Source organism: Mustelus asterias, chromosome X (genome assembly GCF_964213995.1).
Source record: "Mustelus asterias chromosome X, sMusAst1.hap1.1, whole genome shotgun sequence".
In the NCBI taxonomy this organism is placed as follows: domain Eukaryota; kingdom Metazoa; phylum Chordata; class Chondrichthyes; order Carcharhiniformes; family Triakidae; genus Mustelus; species Mustelus asterias.
Genome location: NC_135834.1, coordinates 288,232 through 308,663, shown reverse-complemented (window position 1 = coordinate 308,663; position 20,432 = coordinate 288,232). Strand labels below are relative to the sequence as shown.

Genomic DNA, 20,432 nt, shown 5'->3' with positions numbered 1-20,432 from the left:
GGTTACAGAGATAGGGAGGGGGTGTCAGGGGCTGGAGGAGGTTACAGAGATAGGGAGGGAGTGTAGGGGGCTGGAGGAGGTTCAGAGATAGGGAGGGAGCATGGGGGGCTGCAGGAGGTTACAGAGATAGGGAGGGGCTGGAGGAGGTTACAGAGATAGGGAGGGGGTGTAGGGGGCTGGAGGAGGTTACAGAGATAGGGAGGGGGTGTAGGGGGCTACAGAGATAGGGAGGGGGTGTAGGGGGGCTGGAGGGGGTTACAGAGATAGGGAGGGGTGTAGGGGGCTGGAGGGGGTTACAGAGATAGGGAGGGGTGTAGGGGGGCTGGAGGAGGTTACAGAGATGGGGAGGGGGGCTGGAGGGGGTTACAGAGATAGGGAGGGGTGTAGGGGGGCTGGAGGGGGTTACAGAGATAGGGAGGGGTGTAGGGGGCTGGAGGGGGTTACAGAGATAGGGAGGGGTGTAGGGGGGCTGGAGGAGGTTACAGAGATGGGGAGGGGGGCTGGAGGGGGTTACAGAGATAGGGAGGGGTGTAGGGGGGCTGGAGGGGGTTACAGAGACAGGGAGGGGTGTAGGGGGTTACAGAGACAGGGAGGGGTGTAGGGGGGCTGGAGGGGGTTACAGAGATAGGGAGGGGGGCTGGAGGGGGTTACAGAGATAGGGAGGGGGGCTGGAGGGGGTTACAGAGATAGGGGGGGTGTAGGGGGGCTGGAGGAGGTTACAGAGATAGGGAGGGGGTGTAGGGGGCTGGAGGTTACAGAGATAGGGAGGGGGTGTAGGGGGCTGGAGGGGGTGTAGGGGGCTGGAGGGGGTGTAGGGGGCGGGAGGGGGTTACAGAGATAGGGAGGGGGTGTAGGGGGTGGGAGGGGGTTACAGAGATAGGGAGGGGGTGTAGGGGGGGTGGAGGGGGTTACAGAGATAGGGAGGAGCTGGAGGGAGAGTGGATAGGATACCGAGGGATTTAAAAGAACGATTGAGAATCAACTCAATCAAAGTTTATTTACCACACAATTACTGTGGATAAAGTTACCTTCCTTAGGAAACAGCACTGAAACTTGAATTTAGAAAGCTATTACCTTACCTGTGAACTCTTCCGTTCAAACTTAGAATTTCAAAACATGTAAAAGCTATATTCTGTTATCGGGACCGATATTGTATTCCGCAGATATTGTTACTGTGGCGGCAATTTTGGATGCTGTGTTACTTTTATTTATTACATTATAACACTCATATTTACTGTAGCCAAATCTGAACACCGAAACGTACACAACAGCACCCGGACATTCCAACAACCCAGCGCCCTCCTCCCCCGCGCTATCAGTAAAGGTGCGCGAGTCCCGCCCCTCTAGACGCCTATTGGCGCTGGCTCGCCCGATTCTGGCCGTTTATTCGTGTACGCTTGTGTCAATCATCCAATTCTAGCTCCGCTCCCCCGCTGACCTGTGAACCAAGGGAACTCTGCCCGTTGATTGCTCAGCGCGCCTGTCAGTCAGGGCCGGATGGCGTGCTGTGGTTGGCTGTGAGCGCGGGTCAGTTGGCGCGGGGGGGAGGGAGCGCGCGCGGGAAGAGCAGCTGCGCCGCGGCTCCGGCTGCAGCAGCTGATTTCGAAGAAATTGCGTCAGACGCAAACTGTGCGTGTGACGTCAGCACAGCCGCGGTGTCACGCTCACAAAGGGCACGAGGCTTAAATTTGGCGGGAGAAGGTGTTCGTGTTTTTCACTCAGGACTCAAACCATGGTGGTAGATCAGAAAACGTCCGTGAATGTTCTAGCTGAGGGAATCTATTATTCATTTATATACCTATATATGTATATACATTTATATCTATGCCACAGGGTGACTCACTGGATTAGTGCCGCTGCCTCACAGCGCCAGGGACCCGGGTTCAATTCCCGGCTTGGGTCACTTCTGTGTGGAGTCTGCACATTCTCCCTGTGTCTGCGTGGGTTTCCTCCCACAGTCCGAAAGATGTGCTGGTTAGGTGCATTGGCCATACTGAATTGCCCCAAGTATCAAGGGTAAATGTGTGGAGTTACAGGAAGAGGGCTTGGGTGGGATTGTGGCTGTTACGGACTTGATGGGCCGAATGGCCTCCTTCTGTACACAAGGGATTCTATGACTCACTATGGTAGTGAGCCGCCTTGTCGAACTGCAGCCATCATTGTGGTGTAGGTACACCCATGGCGCTGTTGGGGAGGGAGTTCCAGGATTGCGATTGGACATCAGTCAGTCCCCATGTGTGTGTGTGTGGGGAGCACTTCAGCGGTCATGGGCATTCGGCCTCTGATATTCGGGTAAGCATTCTCCAAGGCGGCCTTCGCGACACACGACGGCGCAGAGTCGCTGAGCAGAGACTGATAGCCAAGTTCCGCACACATGAGGACGGCCTAAACCAGGATCTTGGGTTCATGTCACATTATCAGTAACCCCCACAGCTTGCCTGGACCTGCAGAGTCTCACTGGCTGTCCTGTCTGGAGACAATACACATCTCTTTAACCTGTCTTAATGCTCTCTGCACTCACATTGTTTGTATCTTAAAGACTTGATTAGCTGTAAGTATTCGCATTCCAACCATTATTCTGTAAATTGAGTCTGTGTCTTTATATGCCCTGTTTGTGAACAGAATTCCCACTCACCTGAAGAAGGGGCTTAAGGCTCCAAAAGCTTGTGGCTTTTGCTACCAAATAAACCTGTTGGACTTTAACCTGGTGTTGTTAAACTTCTTACTGTGTTTATCCCAGTCCAACGCCGGCATCTCCACACCATGGGGTAGGTACATCCACGGCGCTGATAAATAGGCTTTTCCATAATTTTAACTCAGTTACTGTGAAGGAACAGCCGATATATTTCCAGGTTTCTCACAGGGAGATGCTGGCGTAGTGGTGATGCGCGATAAATCACACGGGAGGCTGGATGTACCCGGGAAATAAAGGCTTTTATTGCCAACAATAACGGAGCTACTATATACAATATACAATCCCAGACTAAAGGGTCACCAGGCAGAGCAGTGACCTTTATACCTCTCCCAGAAGGCGGAGCCAACTGGGGTGTACCATCGGACTATATTAACAGGTAGAACAGCCCAACACTAACCCCAACAGTAACATATCTACAGACTCATAGTGCTGGCCAAACCATGGCTCAGCACTCCTGGTGGTAACCAACAATGGTTCACCACAAGTGGTACTGTCACTGGAATGGTAATCCAGAGGTCCAGGTTCTGGGGACACAAGTTCAAATCCCATCGCAACCGCTGGTGTAAGTTGAATTGGAATTTGTTACCATGAAGCTATCACAAAAACCCATCTGGTTCACTAGTGCCCCTTAACTGGTTTGCCTCTGTGTAACTTCAAACCGTGATGTGGAGATGCCGGCGTTGGACTGGGGTAAACACAGTAAGAAGTTTAACAACACCAGGTTAAAGTCCAACAGGTTTATTTGGTAGCAAAAGCCACACAAGCTTTCGGAGCTGCAAGCCCTTTCTTCAGGTGAGTGGGAATTCTGTTCACAAACAGAGCATATAAAGACACAAACTCAATTTACATGAATAATGGTTGGAATGCGAATACTTACAACTAATCAAGTCTTTAAGAAACAAAACAATGTGAGTGGAGAGAGCATCAAGACAGGCTAAAAAGATGTGTATTGTCTCCAGACAAGACAGCCAGTGAAACTCTGTGGGGGTTACAAATAGTGTGCCATGAACCCAATATCCCGATTGAGGCCGCCCTCGTGTGTGCGGAACTTGGCTATCAGTTTCTGCTCAGCGACTCTGCGCCGTCGTGTGTCGTGAAGGCCGCCTTGGAGAACGCTTACCCGAATATCAGAGGCCGAATGCCCGTGACCGCTGAAGTGCTCCCCAACAGGAAGAGAACAGTCTTGCCTGGTGATTGTCGAGCGGTGTTCATTCATCCGTTGTTGCAGCGTCTGCATAGTTTCCCAAATGTACCATGCCTCGGGACATCCTTTCTTGCAGCGTATCAGGTAGACAACGTTGGCCGAGTTGCAAGAGTATGTACCGTGTACCTGGTGGATGGTGTTCTCACGTGAGATGATGGCATCTGTGTCGATGATCCACAGCAACCTCTGCAAGACGTGCCGGATCATCGACACAGATGCCATCATCTCACGTGAGAACACCATCCACCAGGTACACGGTACATACTCTTGCAACTCGGCCAACGTTGTCTACCTGATACGCTGCAAGAAAGGATGTCCCGAGGCATGGTACATTGGGGAAACCATGCAGACGCTGCGACAACGGATGAATGAACACCGCTCGACAATCACCAGGCAAGACTGTTCTCTTCCTGTTGGGGAGCACTTCAGCGGTCACGGGCATTCGGCCTCTGATATTCGGGTAAGCATTCTCCAAGGCGGCCTTCGCGACACACGACGGCGCAGAGTCGCTGAGCAGAAACTGATAGCCAAGTTCCGCACACACGAGGACGGCCTCAACCGGGATATTGGGTTCATGGCACACTATTTGTAACCCCCACAGAGTTTCACTGGCTGTCTTGTCTGGAGACAATACACATCTTTTTAGCCTGTCTTGATGCTCTCTCCACTCACATTGTTTTGTTTCTTAAAGACTTGATTAGTTGTAAGTATTCGCATTCCAACCATTATTCATGTAAATTGAGTTTGTGTCTTTATATGCTCTGTTTGTGAACAGAATTCCCACTCACCTGAAGAAGGGGCTTGCAGCTCCGAAAGCTTGTGTGGCTTTTGCTACCAAATAAACCTGTTGGACTTTAACCTGGTGTTGTTAAACTTCTTACTAACTTCAAACCCACAGCGATGTGTTTGACTCTTAACTGTCCTTGGAATCTCCAAGCCACTCAGTTCAAGGGCAATTCGGAGTAACAAATGCTGGCCTTGCTGGGGACATCCATGTCCCATGAAAGATGGTGTGTCCCTGTCTGTATGGAGTTAGCATGTTGTTTGCATGAGTTTCCTCCCACAGTCCAAAGATGTGCAGGTTAGGTGCATTGGTCATGGATTCTTGGAGCATGGTCGTTCCCATGCATCTGCTGCCCTTGTCCTTCTAACTGGTGAGTTTGGAAGGTGCAGTTGATAGAGCCTAGTTGTTGCAGATGGTACACACTGCTGCCACTGTCATTGGTGACAGAGGGAGTGAATGTTTGTACCATGTCCTGGATGGTATCGAACTTCCTGAGTGTTGTTGAAGCTGGACTTATCCAGGCAAGTGGATACTATTCCATCACACTGCTGACTTCTGCCTTGTAGATGGTGGATAGATTTTAGTGAGTCAAGCTGGGTCCAGTTCAGTTTCTGGTCAATGGTAACCCCAGGATATAGGTGGAGGGGAATTCAGCAATGGTAATGCTATTGAATGTCCAGGGGAGATGGTTAGATTCTCTTGGTAATTGTCTGGCACTTGTGTTGTATGAATGTTACTTTTACCATTGGGACCTTGCTGGGGGAAAATTGGCTGCCGCATTTCCTACAGTAAGTAGTCTCACAACACCAGGTTAAAGTCCAACAGGTTTATTTGGTAGCACGAGCTTTCGGAGCGTTGCCCCTTCATCAGGTGAGTGAAGAGTTCAGTTCACAAACAGGGCATATATAGACATCAACTCAATTACAAGTTAATGGTTGGAATGCGAGTCTTAACAGGTAATCGAGGTGCAGACAATGTGAGTGGAGAGAGGGTTAAGCACAGGTTTAAGAGGTGTGAATTGTCTCCAGCCAGGACAGTTAGTGAGATTTTGCAAACCCAGGCAAGTCGTGGGGGTTACAGATAGTGTGACATGAACCCAAGATCCCGGTTGAGGCCATCCTCATGTGTGCGGAACCTGGCTATCAGTTTCTGCTCAGCGACTCTGTGTTGTTGTGTGTCGTGAAGGTTGCCTTGGAGAATGCTGACCCGAAGATCAGAGGCTGAATGCCCTTGACTGTTGAAGTGTTCTCCAACAGGAAGAGAACACTCTTGCCTGGTGATTGTCAAGCGCTGTTCATTCATCCATTATCGTAGCGTCTGCATGGTCTCGCCAATGTACCATGCCTCAGGACATCCTTTCCTGCAGCATATCAGGTAGACAACGTTGGCCGAGTCACAGGAGTATGTACCGTGTACCTGGTGGGTGGTGTTCTCACCTGAGATGATGGCATCCGTGTCGATGATCCGGCACGTCTTGCAGAGGTTGCTGTGGCAGGGTTGTGTGGTGTCATGGTCACTGTTCTCCTGAAGGCTGGGTAGTTTTCTGCGGACAATGGTCTGTTTGAGGTTGTGCGGTTGTTTGAAGGCAAGTAGTAGAGGTGTGGGGATGGCCTTGATGAGATGTTCGTCTTCATCGATGACATGTTGAAGGCTCCGGAGAAGATGTCGTAGCTTCTCTGCTCCGGGGAAGTACTGGATACTCTGTCCACCGTGTCGTCCTCTTCTGAGGAGGTCGGTGCGGTTTTTCACTGTGGCACATCGGAACTGTCGATCGATGAGTCGAGCGCCATATCCTGTTCTTACGAGGGCATCTTTCAGCGTCTGTAGGTGTCTGTTGCGATCCTCCTCACCTGAGCAGATCCTGTGTATACGGAGGGCTTGTCCATAGGGGATGGCTTCTTTAACGTGTTTAGGGTGGAAGCTGGAGAAGTGGAGCATCGTGAGGTTATCTGTGGGCTGTGGTACAGTGAAGTGCTGAGGTGACTGTCCTTGATGGAGATGCGTGTGTTCAAGAATGCAACCAATTCCAGAGAGTAGTCCATGCTGAGTCTGATGGTGGGATGTCATCATATAGTTGTTTCAATGATTGTTCGCCATGGGTCCAAAGGAAGAAAATGTCATCGATGTATCTAGTGTATAGCGTCGGTTGAAGGTCCTGTGCGGTGAAGAGGTCTTGTTCAAACCTGTGCATAAAGATGTTGGCATATTGAGGTGTGAATTTGGTCCCCATGGCTGTTCCATGTGTCTGGATAAAGAACTGGTTGTTGAAGGTGAAGACATTGTGGTCCAGGATGAAGCAAATGAGTTGTAGAATCGCGTCTGGAGATTGGTAGTTGTCGGCGTTGAGTACTGAGGCAGTTGCAGCAATGCCGTTGTTGCGGGGAATGCTGGTGTAGAGTGCCGAGACATCCATTGTGACGAGGAGTGTTCCTGGTTCAACTGTTCCATGGGTGCTGATTTTCTGTAAGAAGTCCGTAGTGTCGCGACAGAAGCTGGGGGTTCTTTGTGCGATGGGTTTCAGGATGCCCTCGATGTAGCCAGAGAGGTTCTCACACAGGGTCCCATTGCCTGATATGATGGGACGGCCAGGTGTGTTGGCCTTGTGTATCTTTGGGAGGCAGTAGAGATCTCCAACTTGAGGAGTATGTGGGATGAGAGCACGGAGGGTGCTCTGAAGGTCCGGATCAAAGGTCTTGATCAGTCTGCTGAGTTGACGGGTGTGTTCTTTGGTTGGATCTGTGGGTAACTGTAGTGTTCCTGGTTGTTCAGTTGTCGGTACACTTCTTTGCAGTAATCCGTTCTGTTCAGTATGACGATGGCCCCTCCTTTGTCTGCTGGTTTGATGACAATGGTGCGGTTGGTCTTGAGAGCGCAGATGGCGTTGCATTTTGCTTGGGTGATGTTCGGGGCTGTCTTGTGAGTGGGGCTGATGAATCTGGTGTTGACGCACCTCCTGACGGCTTGGGTATACATGTCGAGTTGAGGGCAGCAGCCTTCCGGAGGGGTCCAATTTGACTCTTTCTTCTTTAGTCACTGCACCTCGGATCTCTCTGTCTGCTGTTCCGGTTCATTGGCTGTCTCGTTGTGTTCGTTGTTGGCCTCTTGGGGTTTGTGGAAAAACTCCCGGAGCCTCATTCGCCTGATGTAGACATCTCCATTTCCTGCAGTACAGCAATAAGACTTCACAAAAAAGTATTTTGTTGACTGTAAAATGCTTTAGGATGTCCCAAGCTAACAAAAGACGCTATATAAATACAAATCTCTTTTTTTTCTTCCATAGATCCTTTGATAGGTACATGGGAGAACTGCGCACAAAAATTCATACAGCCCAGGATCCCAAATGGAAAAATAGTTGCTTCTACAATGTTCACCAGAGGGTGTCACTGTATTGCAGTTTTGGAATTGAGTTTTGCAAGTTCTGCACAGAAGTGAATTGTAAAAAAAGTACTTGCACCAGGAAATGTGTAGAACCCTCCAGTATCGTATTTTATGATTTCATTCAATTACTTAGTTACTTTTTTCACATGTCCAAAAGTACATGTTTGTTTTTGACAGTAAACAAGTGGTCTAATTCAACTGAAAAGAGCTTGGAACAAAATGAAATCAGGATATTGTCAAAATCAGCTACATAGTTTCTGCGAGCTTTAATTGATACACAAAGGCTTCAACTAAAGAAACATGATAAAACTAAATAATGAGGATTTTCCTTTGCCAACTGGTCGTGGAAGGCCCGAAACATTATTCCTTGAATGGGTGTAAATTGAGGGAGATACCCACTTCCCTGAACTTACATCCATCCAAGTAATAATCTGTCTTCCTATTATTGCTACCAAAGTGGATAACCTCACATTTATCCACATTATACTGCTTCTGCCATGCCGATGCCCCCACACTCAGCCTGTCCAAATCACACTGAAGCATCTCTGCATGCTCCTCACAGCTCACCCTCCCACCCAACTTTGTATCATCTGCAAATTTGGAGCTAATACATTCAGTTCCCCCTTCCAAATCATTAATATATAATGTGAACAGTTGGGGTCCCAGCACAGATCCCTGCGGAACCCCATTTAGTCATTTGATATCTAGGCATGAATTGCCTACAGTGATTATACTTAAAAGTTAATGTGTTGGCTGTAAAGTGTCTTGGGATGTTCTAGGAAAGTGTTACAATGCTGCAGAAATGCATGTCCTTTCTTTCTAGATACCATATTGTTCTTTGACCAAGCTTTTGGTCACCTGTCCCAATATCTTCAGATGTGGCTTGGTGTCAAATTTTGTTTGATAACACACTGTGTTACTGTGATAAAGGCAGAATGTTGTTAGAAGCCTGGAGTAAGGAAAGGGGATATATTCAAACTGATGAAAGCTGAATTTGGGACTGAAGTCAGGAACTTCTGTTGATGAGTAATCAACATTTGTGGGTGGCGCAGTGGTTAGCACTGCTGCCTCACAGCGTCAGGGACCCAGATTCAATTCCAGCCTTGGGTCACTGTCTGTGTGGAGGTTGCATGTTCTCCCCGTGTCTGTGGGAGTTTCCTCCGGGTGCTCCGGTTTCCTCCCACAGTCCAAAGATGTACAGGTTAGGTTGATTGGCCATGCTAAATTGACTGTAGTGTCAGGGGGACTAGCAGGGTAAATGTAGAGGGTTATGGGAATAGGGCCTGGGAAGGATTGTGGTCGGTACAGACTTGATGGGCCGAATGGCCTCCTCCTGTACTGTAGGGATTCTATGATTGTACATTACAACAGTGACTGCACAGAGTTTGCTGCAAAGTGCTTTGCGAATTTCTGAGGTTGTGCAAGGTGCAACACAAATGCAAGTCTTTTCACATGGATAGGAAACATGGCAACCAATTGGTACACAGCAAGCTTCCACAAACAGCAATGTGATAATGACCCAGATAATCTGTCTTTACAATGTTGGTTGAGGGATGAATATTGGTTAGGACACGGGAGAAACACCCCAACTTTTCTTTGAAGTACCATGAGATCTTCGATAGAGGCATAATAAGCACCTTCATCTCATCTAAAAGTGCTGTATTCCTTCAGTTCTGCTCAAGTTCTCTAGAGTTAGCGCTTGAACCTTCTGACCAGAGCGATTCATTGAGCTGGCAGCGATGGTGGGTGAAGCTGTTGCGCTTAAATAGCTTACCCACACTCACTTTCCAGACACCTATCCGAAGAATGGCTCCTGGGATCTGGTTTTGGAAGACTGCCAGCAGTAGCAATATACTGCATCTATTTTAAGCTTTTCCCCCGACAGAACTTCGTTAACCAAGTCCTCAGGTAAGTCAAGAAAGGAAATTGAGTCAAGAACCTGGGACACTGGCTGCACCTTCGATGCAAAGGTTTCGGATGCATTTCTCCCAGGTCCTTTAAAACGTTGTTACTTTCATTGGATGGCGATACTATCAGCATATAAATGCCCTTTGAACGGTATATTTTTAGTCGGAGTTTAAATACTGTTTCCTGGAGGAGAGGTGCTGGTGGTGACGTTGAAGATGTGGAGAGGGAGCCGTTAACTGCCAGCTAAAGCGAGAGCAGCAGACAGTCAGCAAGAGTGCAGGATGGGGACGGGACCCTGAGACCCAAACGGGGAGAGGCAAGCAATCGGAGAGAGAACATTGCTGTACACTTGTTAATCCGTTCGCCACTTGGCGAGACAACTTTCCGCTGTTCGTCACAAGAAAAACATTTCATTTAAGGTAAGAAAGATATAATTTAAACTGCAGCTGGATTAACATTAGCAGGATCCTAAACTAATGTTTGTTTTGGCTGGTAAAGCATAATATTGGTTAACTTTTTAAAAATATGCATTCAACATATTTAATATACTTCATATCTGTAAATTCCATTTTGGGATTTACAGATCGGTTTCCCCTCCTTGTGTGATGAATGTTTTATCTGATTTCATGACCACGGCGTGATTCCTGATGCAGTATGCGAGGAAGACAGTTTTTAACACTGGTCAATGTAAAGTTTCCTGGTGTCCTGGGTTGAACTTCGTCAGTCTGAACAAATAAATTTCCCTTACACTTACCTCGCATTAAGTTGATCTTTCTCTACACCCCTAGCTATGACTGTAACACTACATTCTGCACCCGCTCCTTTCCTTCTCTATGAACGGTATGCTTTGTCTGTATAGCGCACAAGAAATAATATTTTTCACTGTATCCCAATACACGTGACAATAATAAACCGGACCAAGTGTTAGATTTGGTTGTGGGAGAGCACTTTGGAGATAGTGACCACAATTCGGTGTCTTTCATTATTGCAATGGAGAGAGATAGGGCCATACGGCAGGGCAAGGTTTATAATTGGGGGAGAGGTAATTATGAAGCGATTAGGCAAGAATTAGGGGGCATAAGATGGGAACAGAAACTGTCAGGGAAAGGCACAAATGAAAAGTGGAGCTTGTTCAATGAACAAATACTGCATGTCCTTGATAGGTATGTCCCTGTCCGGCAGGGAGGAAATGGCCGAGTGAGGGAACCATGGTTCACAAAACATAGAACATAGAACATAGAACATTACAGCGCAGAACAGGCCCTTCGGCCCACGATGTTGCACCGACCAGTTAAAAAAAAACTGTGACCCTCCAACCTAAACCAATTTCTTTTCGTCCATGAACCTATCTACGGATCTCTTAAACGCCCCCAAACTAGGCGCATTTACTACTGATGCTGGCAGGGCATTCCAATCCCTCACCACCCTCTGGGTAAAGAACCTACCCCTGACATCGGTTCTATAACTACCCCCCCTCAATTTAAAGCCATGCCCCCTCGTGCTGGATTTCTCCATCAGAGGAAAAAGGCTATCACTATCCACCCTATCTAAACCTCTAATCATCTTATATGTTTCAATAAGATCCCCTCTTAGCCGCCGCCTTTCCAGCGAAAACAATCCCAAATCCCTCAGCCTCTCCTCATAGGATCTCCCCTCCATACCAGGCAACATCCTGGTAAACCTCCTCTGCACCCTCTCCAAAGCCTCCACATCCTTCCTGTAATGTGGGGACCAGAACTGCACACAGTACTCCAAGTGCGGCCGCACCAGAGTTGTGTACAGTTGCAACATAACGCTACGACTCCTAAATTCAATCCCCCTACCAATAAACGCCAAGACACCATATGCCTTCTTAACAACCTTATCTACTTGATTCCCAACTTTCAGGGATCTATGCACACATACACCTAGATCCCTCTGCTCCTCCACACTATTCAAAGTCCTCCCGTTAGCCCTATACTCAACACATCTGTTATTCCTACCAAAGTGAATTACCTCACACTTCTCCGCATTAAAGAGGTGGAATGTCTTGTCAAGAGGAAGAAGGAAGCGTATGTAAGGATGAGAAAACAAGGTTCAGTTGGGTCGATTGAGGGTTACAAGTTAGCAAGGAATGAGCTGAAAAAAGGGCTTAGGAGAGCTAGGAGGGGGCATGAGAAGTCCTTGGCGGGTCGGATCAAGGAAAACCCCAAGGCTTTTTACTCTTATGTGAGAAATAAAAGAATGACCAAGGTGAGGGTTAGGGCTGGTCAAGGACAGTAGTGGGAACTTGTGCATGGAGTCAAAAGAGATAGGAGAGGTGATGAATGAATACTTTTCTTCAGTGTTTACCAAGGAGAGGGGCCATGTTTTTGAGGATGAGAGTGTGATACAGGCTGATAGGCTGGAGGAGGTAGATGTTCTGAGGGAAGATGTATTAGCAATTTTGAAAAACCTGAGGGTCGATAAGTCCCCTGGGCCAGATGAGATATATCCTAGGATTCTTTGGGAGGCAAGGGATGAGATTGCAGAGCCTTTGGCTTTGATCTTTGGGTCCTCACTGTCCACAGGGATAGTCATGATGTGGAGATGCCGGCGTTGGACTGGGGTAAGCACAGTAAGAAGTCTCACAACACCAGGTTAAAGTCCAACAGGTTTATTTGGTAGCAAATACCATAAGCTTATGGTATTTGCTACCAAATAAACCTGTTGGACTTTAACCTGGTGTTGTGAGACTTCTTACTGCACAGGGATAGTGCCAGAGGACTGGAAAGTAGCAAATGTTGTTCCTCTGTTCAAGAAAGGAAATAGGAATGACCCTGGTAATTATAGGCCGGTTAATCTTACTTCGGTGGTCGGTAAGTTAATGGAAAAGGTCCTGAGGGATTTACGATCATTTAGAAAGATGCAGCTTAATCCGGGATAGTCAGCACGGATTCGTGAAGGATAAGTCTTGCCTCACAAATTTGATTGAGTTTTTTGAGGAGGTAACTAAGTGTGTAGATGAAGGTAGAGCAGTTGATGTCATATACATGGATTTTAGTAAGGCGTTTGATAAAGTCCCCCATGGTCGGCTCATGAAGAAAGTAAGGAGGTATGGGATAGAGGGAAATTTGGCCGATTGGATAAGTAACTGGGTATCTCATAGAAGACAGAGGGTGGTGGTCGATGGAAAATTTTCAGACTGGAAACCAGTTACCAGCGGTGTACCACAAGGATCAGTGCTGGGTCCTCTGCTATTTGTGATTTTTATAAATGACTTGGAGGAGGGGGCTGAAGGGTGGATCAGTAAATTTGCTGATGACACCAAGATTGGTGGAGTAGTGGATGAGGTGGAGGGCTGTTGTAGGCTGCAAAGAGACAGTAATAGGATGCAGAGCTGGGCCGAAAAATGGCAGATGGAGTTTAACCCTGAAAAGTGCGAGGTGATTCATTTTGGTAGGACAAATTTGAATGCGGATTACAGGGTCAAAGGTAGGGTTCTGAGGAATGTGGAGGAACAGAGAGATCTTGGGGTTCATATCCACAGATCTCTGAAGGTTGCCACTCAAGTGGATAGAGCCGTAAAGAAGGCCTATAGTGTGTTAGCATTTATTAACAGGGGGTTTGAGTTTAAGAGCCGTGGGGTTAGGCTGCAACTGTACAGGACCTTGTTGAGACCACATTTGGAATATTGTGTGCAGTTCTGGTCACCTCACTATAAGAAGGATGTGGAAGCACTGGAAAGAGTGCAGAGGAGATTTACCAGGATGCTGCCTGGTTTGGAGGGTAGGTCTTATGAGGAAAGGTTGAGGGAGCTTGGGCTTTTCTCTTTAGAGTGGAGGAGGTTGAGAGGCGACTTAATAGAGGTTTATAAGATGATGAGGGGGATAGATAGAGTGGACGTTCAGAGACTATTTCCTTGGGTGGATGTAGCTGTTACTAGGGGGCATAACTATAAGGTTCATGGTGGGAGATATAGGAGGGATGTCCAAGGTAGGTTCTTTACTCAGAGAGTGGTTGGGGTGTGGAATGGACTGCCTGCTGTGATAGTGGAGTCGGACACTTTAGGAACTTTCAAGCGGTTATTAGATAGGCGCATGGAGCACACCAGGATGATAGGGAGTGGGGTAGCTTGATCTTGGTTTCGGAGAAAGCTCGGCACAACACCGTGGGCCGAAGGGCCTCTACTGTGCTGTACTGTTCTATGTTCTATATAATCCCTACAGTGGAGAAGGAGAACATGCGGCCCATCCAGTCTGCATTCATTCTCCGAAAGAGCATCTTACCCAAGCCCAGCGCCACCGCCCCCCCCCCCCCCCACCCAACATTTAGCATGGCCAATCCACCCAACCTACACATATTTGGAAACTAAGGGACAATTTACCATGGCCAATCCACCTAACCTATTTGATTTGATTTATTGCCACATGTATTAGTATACAGTGAAAAGTATTATTTCTTGTGCGCTATACAGACAAAGCATACCGTTCATAGAGAAGGAAAGGAGAGAGTGCAGAATGTAGTGTTACAGTCACACCAAGGGTGTAGAGAAAGATCAACTTAATGCGAGGTAAGTCCATTCAAAAGTCTGATGGCAGCAGGGAAGAAGCTGTTCTTGAGTTGGTTGATACGTGACCTCAGACCTTTGTATCTTTTTCCCGACGGAAGAAGGCGGAAGAGAGAATGTCCGGGGTACGTGAGGTCCTTAATTATGCTGGCTGCTTTGTCGAGGCAGCTGGAAGTGTAGACAGAGTCAATGGACGGGAGGCTGGTTTGCATGATGGATTGGGCTACATTCATGACCTTTTGTAGTTTCTTGCTGTCTTGGGCAGAACAGGAGTCATACCAAGCTGTGATACAACCAGAAAGAATGCTTTCTGTGGTGCATCTGTAAAAGTTGGTGAGAGTCGTAGCTGACATGCCAAATTTCCTTCGTCTTCTGAGAAAGTAGAGGCGTTGGTGGGGCTTTCTTAACTATAGCGTCGGCATGGGGGGACCAGGACAGGTTGTTGGTGATCTGGACACCTAAAAACCTGAAGCTCTCGACCCTTTCTACTTCGTCCCCATTGATGTAGACAGGGGCATGTTCTCCACTACGCTTCCTGAAGTCGATGACAATCTCCTTCGTTTTGTTGACATTGAGGGAGAGATTATTGTTGCCACACCAATTCACCAGATTCTTTATCTCATTCCATACTCTGTCTCGTCATTGTTTGAGATCCGACCCACTACGGTGGTGTCATCAGCAAACTTGAAAATTGAGTTGGAGGGGAATTTGGCCACACAGTCATAGGTGTATAAGGAGTATAGTAGGGGGCTGAGAACGCAGCCTTGTGGGGCATCGGTGTTGAGTCGGTTGGTACGTGACCTCAGACTTTTGTATCTTTTTCCCAATGGAAGAAGGTGGAAGAGAGAATGTCCGGGGTGCGTGGAATCCTTGATTAAGCTGGCTGCTTTTCCGAGGCAATGGGATGTGTAGATGGAGTCAATGGATGGGAGGTTGGTTTGCGAGATGGACTGGGCTATGTTCACGACCCTTTATAGTTTTTTGCAGTCTTGGGCAGAGCAGGAGCCATACCAAGCTGTGATACATCCAAAAAGAATGCTTTCTATGGTGCATCTGTAAAAGTTGGTGAGAGTCATAGCTGACATGCCGAATTTCCTTAGCCTCCTGAGAAAGTAGAGGCTTTGGTGGGCTTTTTTAACTATAGCGTCGGAATGGGCGGGGGGGGGAGCCAGGACAAGTTGTTGGTGATCTGGACACCTAGAAACTTGAAGCTCTCGATTATTTCTACTTCATCCCCATTGATGTAGACAGGGGCATGTTCTCCATTACGCTTCCTAAAGTCGATGACAATCTCCTTTGTTTTACCGACATTGAGGGAGAGATTATTGTCATCGTACCAGTTCACCAGATTCTCTATCTCTTTCCTGGACTCCATCTCACCATTGTTTGAGATCCAACCCACTACGATGGTGTGTAACCTGCACATCTTTGGACACAAAGGGGGAATTTAGCATGGCCAATCCCCGTAACCTGCACATCTTTGAAGTGTGGGAGGAAACCAGAGCACCCGGAGGAAACCCATGCAGACACGGGGAGATGTGCAAACTCCACACAAACAGTCACAATTGAACCCGGGTCCCTGGTATGTAAGGCAGCAGTGTTAACCATTGTGCAACCATGCCATACCAACAATAAAGAGCTACAGTCCTCTTTATATATCTTAAAACGAGCTTGCAGCGGATTTTGATGAATTCCCAGTGTAACCCTCACTCTCTAGAAAAGGATGACTACAGTTTACAGTCCTGGGATTTCACAGAATAATACGGCGCAGAAGGAAGTCATTTGGCCCATTGTGCCTGTGTTGGCTTTTGGACAGTGCTCGTCCCAACTTCCGCCCTGTTTTCAACACCCTCCCTCCCTGGCATATCCTGCATGTTTTTCCCCTTCAAGTATTTATCCAATTCCCTTGAATTGTACCAATGTGCAAGTCAAAAGTGCATCCAGGGCGTCATGTCATATTTAGCACTAACATTGTAATGCTGATTTCTCAGGATACACACAGATGCCAGTGCTAACTGTGCCTGGTGTTTGCCTGGATAACTGCAGACCTTCCCTGGTAAATACACAGAACTTTATAAAACCACCATCTGTCATTAAAGGTTAGAATGATTCCATGATGAGTATTAATGAAACAAGCAGTTTCACTGTCACTGCAAACATGGTCTGCTTGATATTCTGTCAGTGCTTTCTCAGGGTACCGGCATTTTTATCACCCCTTAACGGAGATAAGTACACAATACTCCAAAGATCAATCATCATAAAAATTGCATTATGAGCTACAGTACAACAAGCAATTAGAATGTTAATGCATATCTGACAAATCATTATCTTACCTCTATTTAATTTAAGAGCAATGTTGCAAGGTCAGTGTAAAGTCCTGATACTAAATAAAGATAAGAGTCTGGAAGCATTGGAACATAAGAAAGGAAGGGGTGTTAACTGGCCCTCAAGCCAGAACCATGGCAGGAGAGAGGGAGAGGAGCTATATTTTGGCAAAATATTAAACACGAGTCTGAGAGGAAGGGCACCACACTTTGGGAAGGATGTCAACACCGAGGGTGCAGAGAAGATTTACCAGAATGGGATTGGGGTGAGGGGGTTAGAGTTATATGAAGAAACTGGTTAGAATTACACAGAGTGGTAAGAATGTGGAATTTGCTACCACAGGAAGTGGTTGAGATGAATAACAGATGCATTTAAGGGGAAGCTGGATTAAACACATGAGAAGCAAATTGAATAATAACTTTGAAAAGGGAAATTGGATATCTGCCAGCAAAGGAAAATTTTGAAAGGATATGGGGAAAGAGAAGGAGAATGAAGAACTATTTGGATAGCTCTTCCAAAGAGACGCAATGGGCCAAATGGCCTGCTCCTGTGCTGTATCATTCTATGATTCTGTATACACAACTGCTGAAGCTACTGTATCGACTTTGGAAACTGAGTTGTGATGTTCATGTGGGGATCAATATTACAAGTACCAGTGATTCTTTATTCACTTTGTCAGCCCTTGCAATACCAATACTTACAGTCTGTTAAATGCCATTCAAATCTGGCTGTAAGTGGAAATGCTTGTACCCTGCTCAATAATAACGTTACACCTAATACATGAGCCAGAGGTGGGAAAGTGTTAGAGCATTGACTCACATAAACCTTTCGAGATCCATTTGTTTATCAGCAGTTTCTTCTAATTATCTCTCTGTGTGACTCCCAATAGACATGGCAGTTAGTTACTAGGCTGCTATGTATTTGCAGAGTAAGCTCATAACGGACTAATCCTTGCAGTTCCCTGAGGTGGAACTGAGTATTGATTGGTGTCGTGGTCCAACTTTAGGAAAAGTTGCGATGATATCACAGTACTTAATTTAGGTATAAACTAATGTGGAGCAATGAGAGGAGTGGGAAAAAGGTCATTGTTTGTTACCATAGATCATAGAATCCTTACAGTGCAGAAGGAGGCCAATCGGCCCATCGAGTCTGCACTGACTCTCTGACAGAGCATTTTACCCAGGCCCCCCTCCCCCTCCCCCCTCACCCCCTCATATGGGAGAGGTGGAGAGAGCAGGGCAGTGGGATTAGTTTGGGGATTGATACTAGGCTATGGGGAGAGAGCGGGGCAGTGGGATTAGTTTGGGGATTGATACAGGGCTATGGGGAGAGAGCGGGGGCAGTAGGATTAGTTTGGGATTGATACAGGGCTATGGGGAGAGAGCGGGGCAGTGGGATTAGTTTGGGGATCGATACAGGGCTATGGGGAGGGAGCGGGGCAGTGGGATTAGTTTGGGGTTTGATACAGGGCTATGGGGAGAGAGCGGGGCAGTGGGATTAGTTTGGGATTGATACAGGGCTATGGGGAGAGAGTGGGGCAGTGGGATTAGTTTGGGATTGATACAGGGCTATGGGGAGAGAGTGGGGCAGTGGGATTAGAAACATAAAAACATAGAAAATAGATGCAGGAATAGGCTATTCGACAGTTTGAGCCTGCTCCGCCAATCATTTTGATCATGGCTGATCATCAAATTCAATATCCTGATTCCCCCCCCCCCCCTTCCCCCTCATATCCCTTGATTCCCTTCGCCCCAAGAGCTATATCTAACTTCTTTTTGAAATCACACAATGTTTTGACCTCAACTATTTTATGTGGTAGTGAATTCCATACATTCACCACTCTCTGGGATTAGTTTGGGATTGATACAGATCTACAGGGAGAGAGCGGGGCTGTGGGATTAGTTTGTGTTTAATGCAGAGCTATACAATTAGTAAATGGGGTGATAGAATTAATTGTAGTTTAGCAAAGAGCTGCCACAGATATGATGTTTTAAATGGTCTCCCTTGTGCTGTGAAATACGATGGACGTGATTTTACCGGCTGTTCACATCATGCTCCCACTGCAGCAAAGTCGGAGAATTTGACACCCAGTCAAATCTCCATTCACTGCAGTGGGATGGGAAAATCCCGCCGGGGTGAACGGACCTAACATTCCAGCCTCTGATTCTAACATGTGTTGTAACCTTTTCAAAGTATTGCTCACTTGGGGAATGAGAAAACAGCCTCATCGTCCTCTGTGAGCTATATTAATGCAGTTATTAATCTGGTTCAAGGAAAACATAAAATAAACAGGTTCGCAGGTGCCTTAGAGTCACGCACAGAGATTTCTGAGACTGTGCTAACAGAAATCACACAAAGGAACTGAACCTACAACAGTTTAAATTGATGCAAAAGGTGCAGATAGCCATTGGCTGTTGTTAAAGGGGTGCAACATTAATTTAAAATAAGACAATATAAAATGATAATTTTTAAATAGTCAGCTGGTTTATCCTGCACTTTCACCCAGTACAAGGTATATGAATTAGATGGGTGAACAGTCCCTTTCTTGTTTTTATGGATCACAATAATTCTTAGCTTGATAAGGTTTACTTTTCTGAGGGACTAAGGACTCTGGGTTTAATCCTGTCACTTCTGCAGTTCACAACCTCAGTTACGTATTCTCCAATGCACCATGTAGAAATCCAGGAATCGTACAATGACACAGCAAAAGGGAGGCCATTCAGCTCATCATGCCTTTGCAAGCTCTTTCAAAGGAGCTTGCCAACTCTTCCTCTGCAAAATGTTCCCCTTCAAGTATTGATCCAATTCCTTTGTGAAATTTATTATTGAATCTGATCAAAGGTTGAGTCAGCCCGGCCTACTGGTCAAACACCCAGTCTCTCAGCCGGGGATGTGCATAGCATTGGGAGAACATAGCATTGGGTAGAAATAGAAAGAAAATGCCTTGTGTTACATTTGTCACTCGGGCTTGTGATACCATTTTCTTGGTGGTCAATAACCACTATTTAAATGACAATTATCATAGAAACCCTACAGTGCAGAAGGAGGCCATTCGGCCCATCGAGTCTGCACCGACCACAATCCCACCCAGGCCCTACCCCCACATACTTTACCCGCTAATCCCTCTAACCTACATATCCCAGGACTCTAAGGGGCAATTTTTTAACCTGGCCAATCAACCTAACCCGCACATCTTTGGGCTGTGGGAGGAAACCGGAGCACCCGGAGGAAACCCACGCAGACACGAGGAGAATGTGCAAACTCCACACAGACAGTGACCCGAGCCGGGAATCGAACCCGGGACCCTGGAGCTGTGAAGCAGCAGTGCTAACCACTGTGCTACCGTGCCGCCCTGCATCTGACTCAACCCCATCCCTCTGTGTATTTCAGTCATATTTTCTTCCCTGTGGAGAAGGCTTCTCAACTCTTTCCCCTCTGTAATTATGTGTGTGCATGTATGTGTGTACAGAAAATCAGAGATATTGCAGTAGAGCATTGAGAATCCCGCAATATTATTCTGGTTATTGAAGGGTTAAATATGTTAAAACAGACAGCTTTTTATGTCCTCTGACAAAGGGTCATCCAGACTCTCTCCACAGATGCTGTCAAA

General features: G+C 47.0%; 2 protein-coding genes across 9 annotated transcripts in view; one reads left to right on the top strand and one right to left on the bottom strand.

Annotated features, from left to right (window-relative positions):
* The window catches only part of LOC144482011 (signal transducer and activator of transcription 1-like), a 53,449-nt gene extending 52,132 nt beyond the window's left edge, over window positions 1-1,317 (bottom strand). For 3 of the 8 annotated variants that reach the window (XM_078201263.1, XM_078201267.1, XM_078201262.1), the window contains exon 1: window positions 1,080-1,288. The gene's annotated coding sequence lies outside the window, so the exon portion shown is untranslated. Of the gene's footprint in view, window positions 1-1,074 lie in introns of all 8 variants that reach the window. The other 5 variants (XM_078201269.1, XM_078201266.1, XM_078201268.1 and 2 more) reach the window with 5 other exon arrangements.
* Window positions 1,318-10,168: 8,851 nt separating this feature from the next.
* Window positions 10,169-20,432, top strand: part of LOC144481919 (unconventional myosin-Ib-like) — a 77,642-nt gene continuing 67,378 nt past the window's right edge. Inside the window, exon 1 of the mRNA XM_078201086.1 lies at window positions 10,169-10,388. The gene's annotated coding sequence lies outside the window, so the exon portion shown is untranslated. The remainder of the gene's footprint in view (window positions 10,389-20,432) is intronic.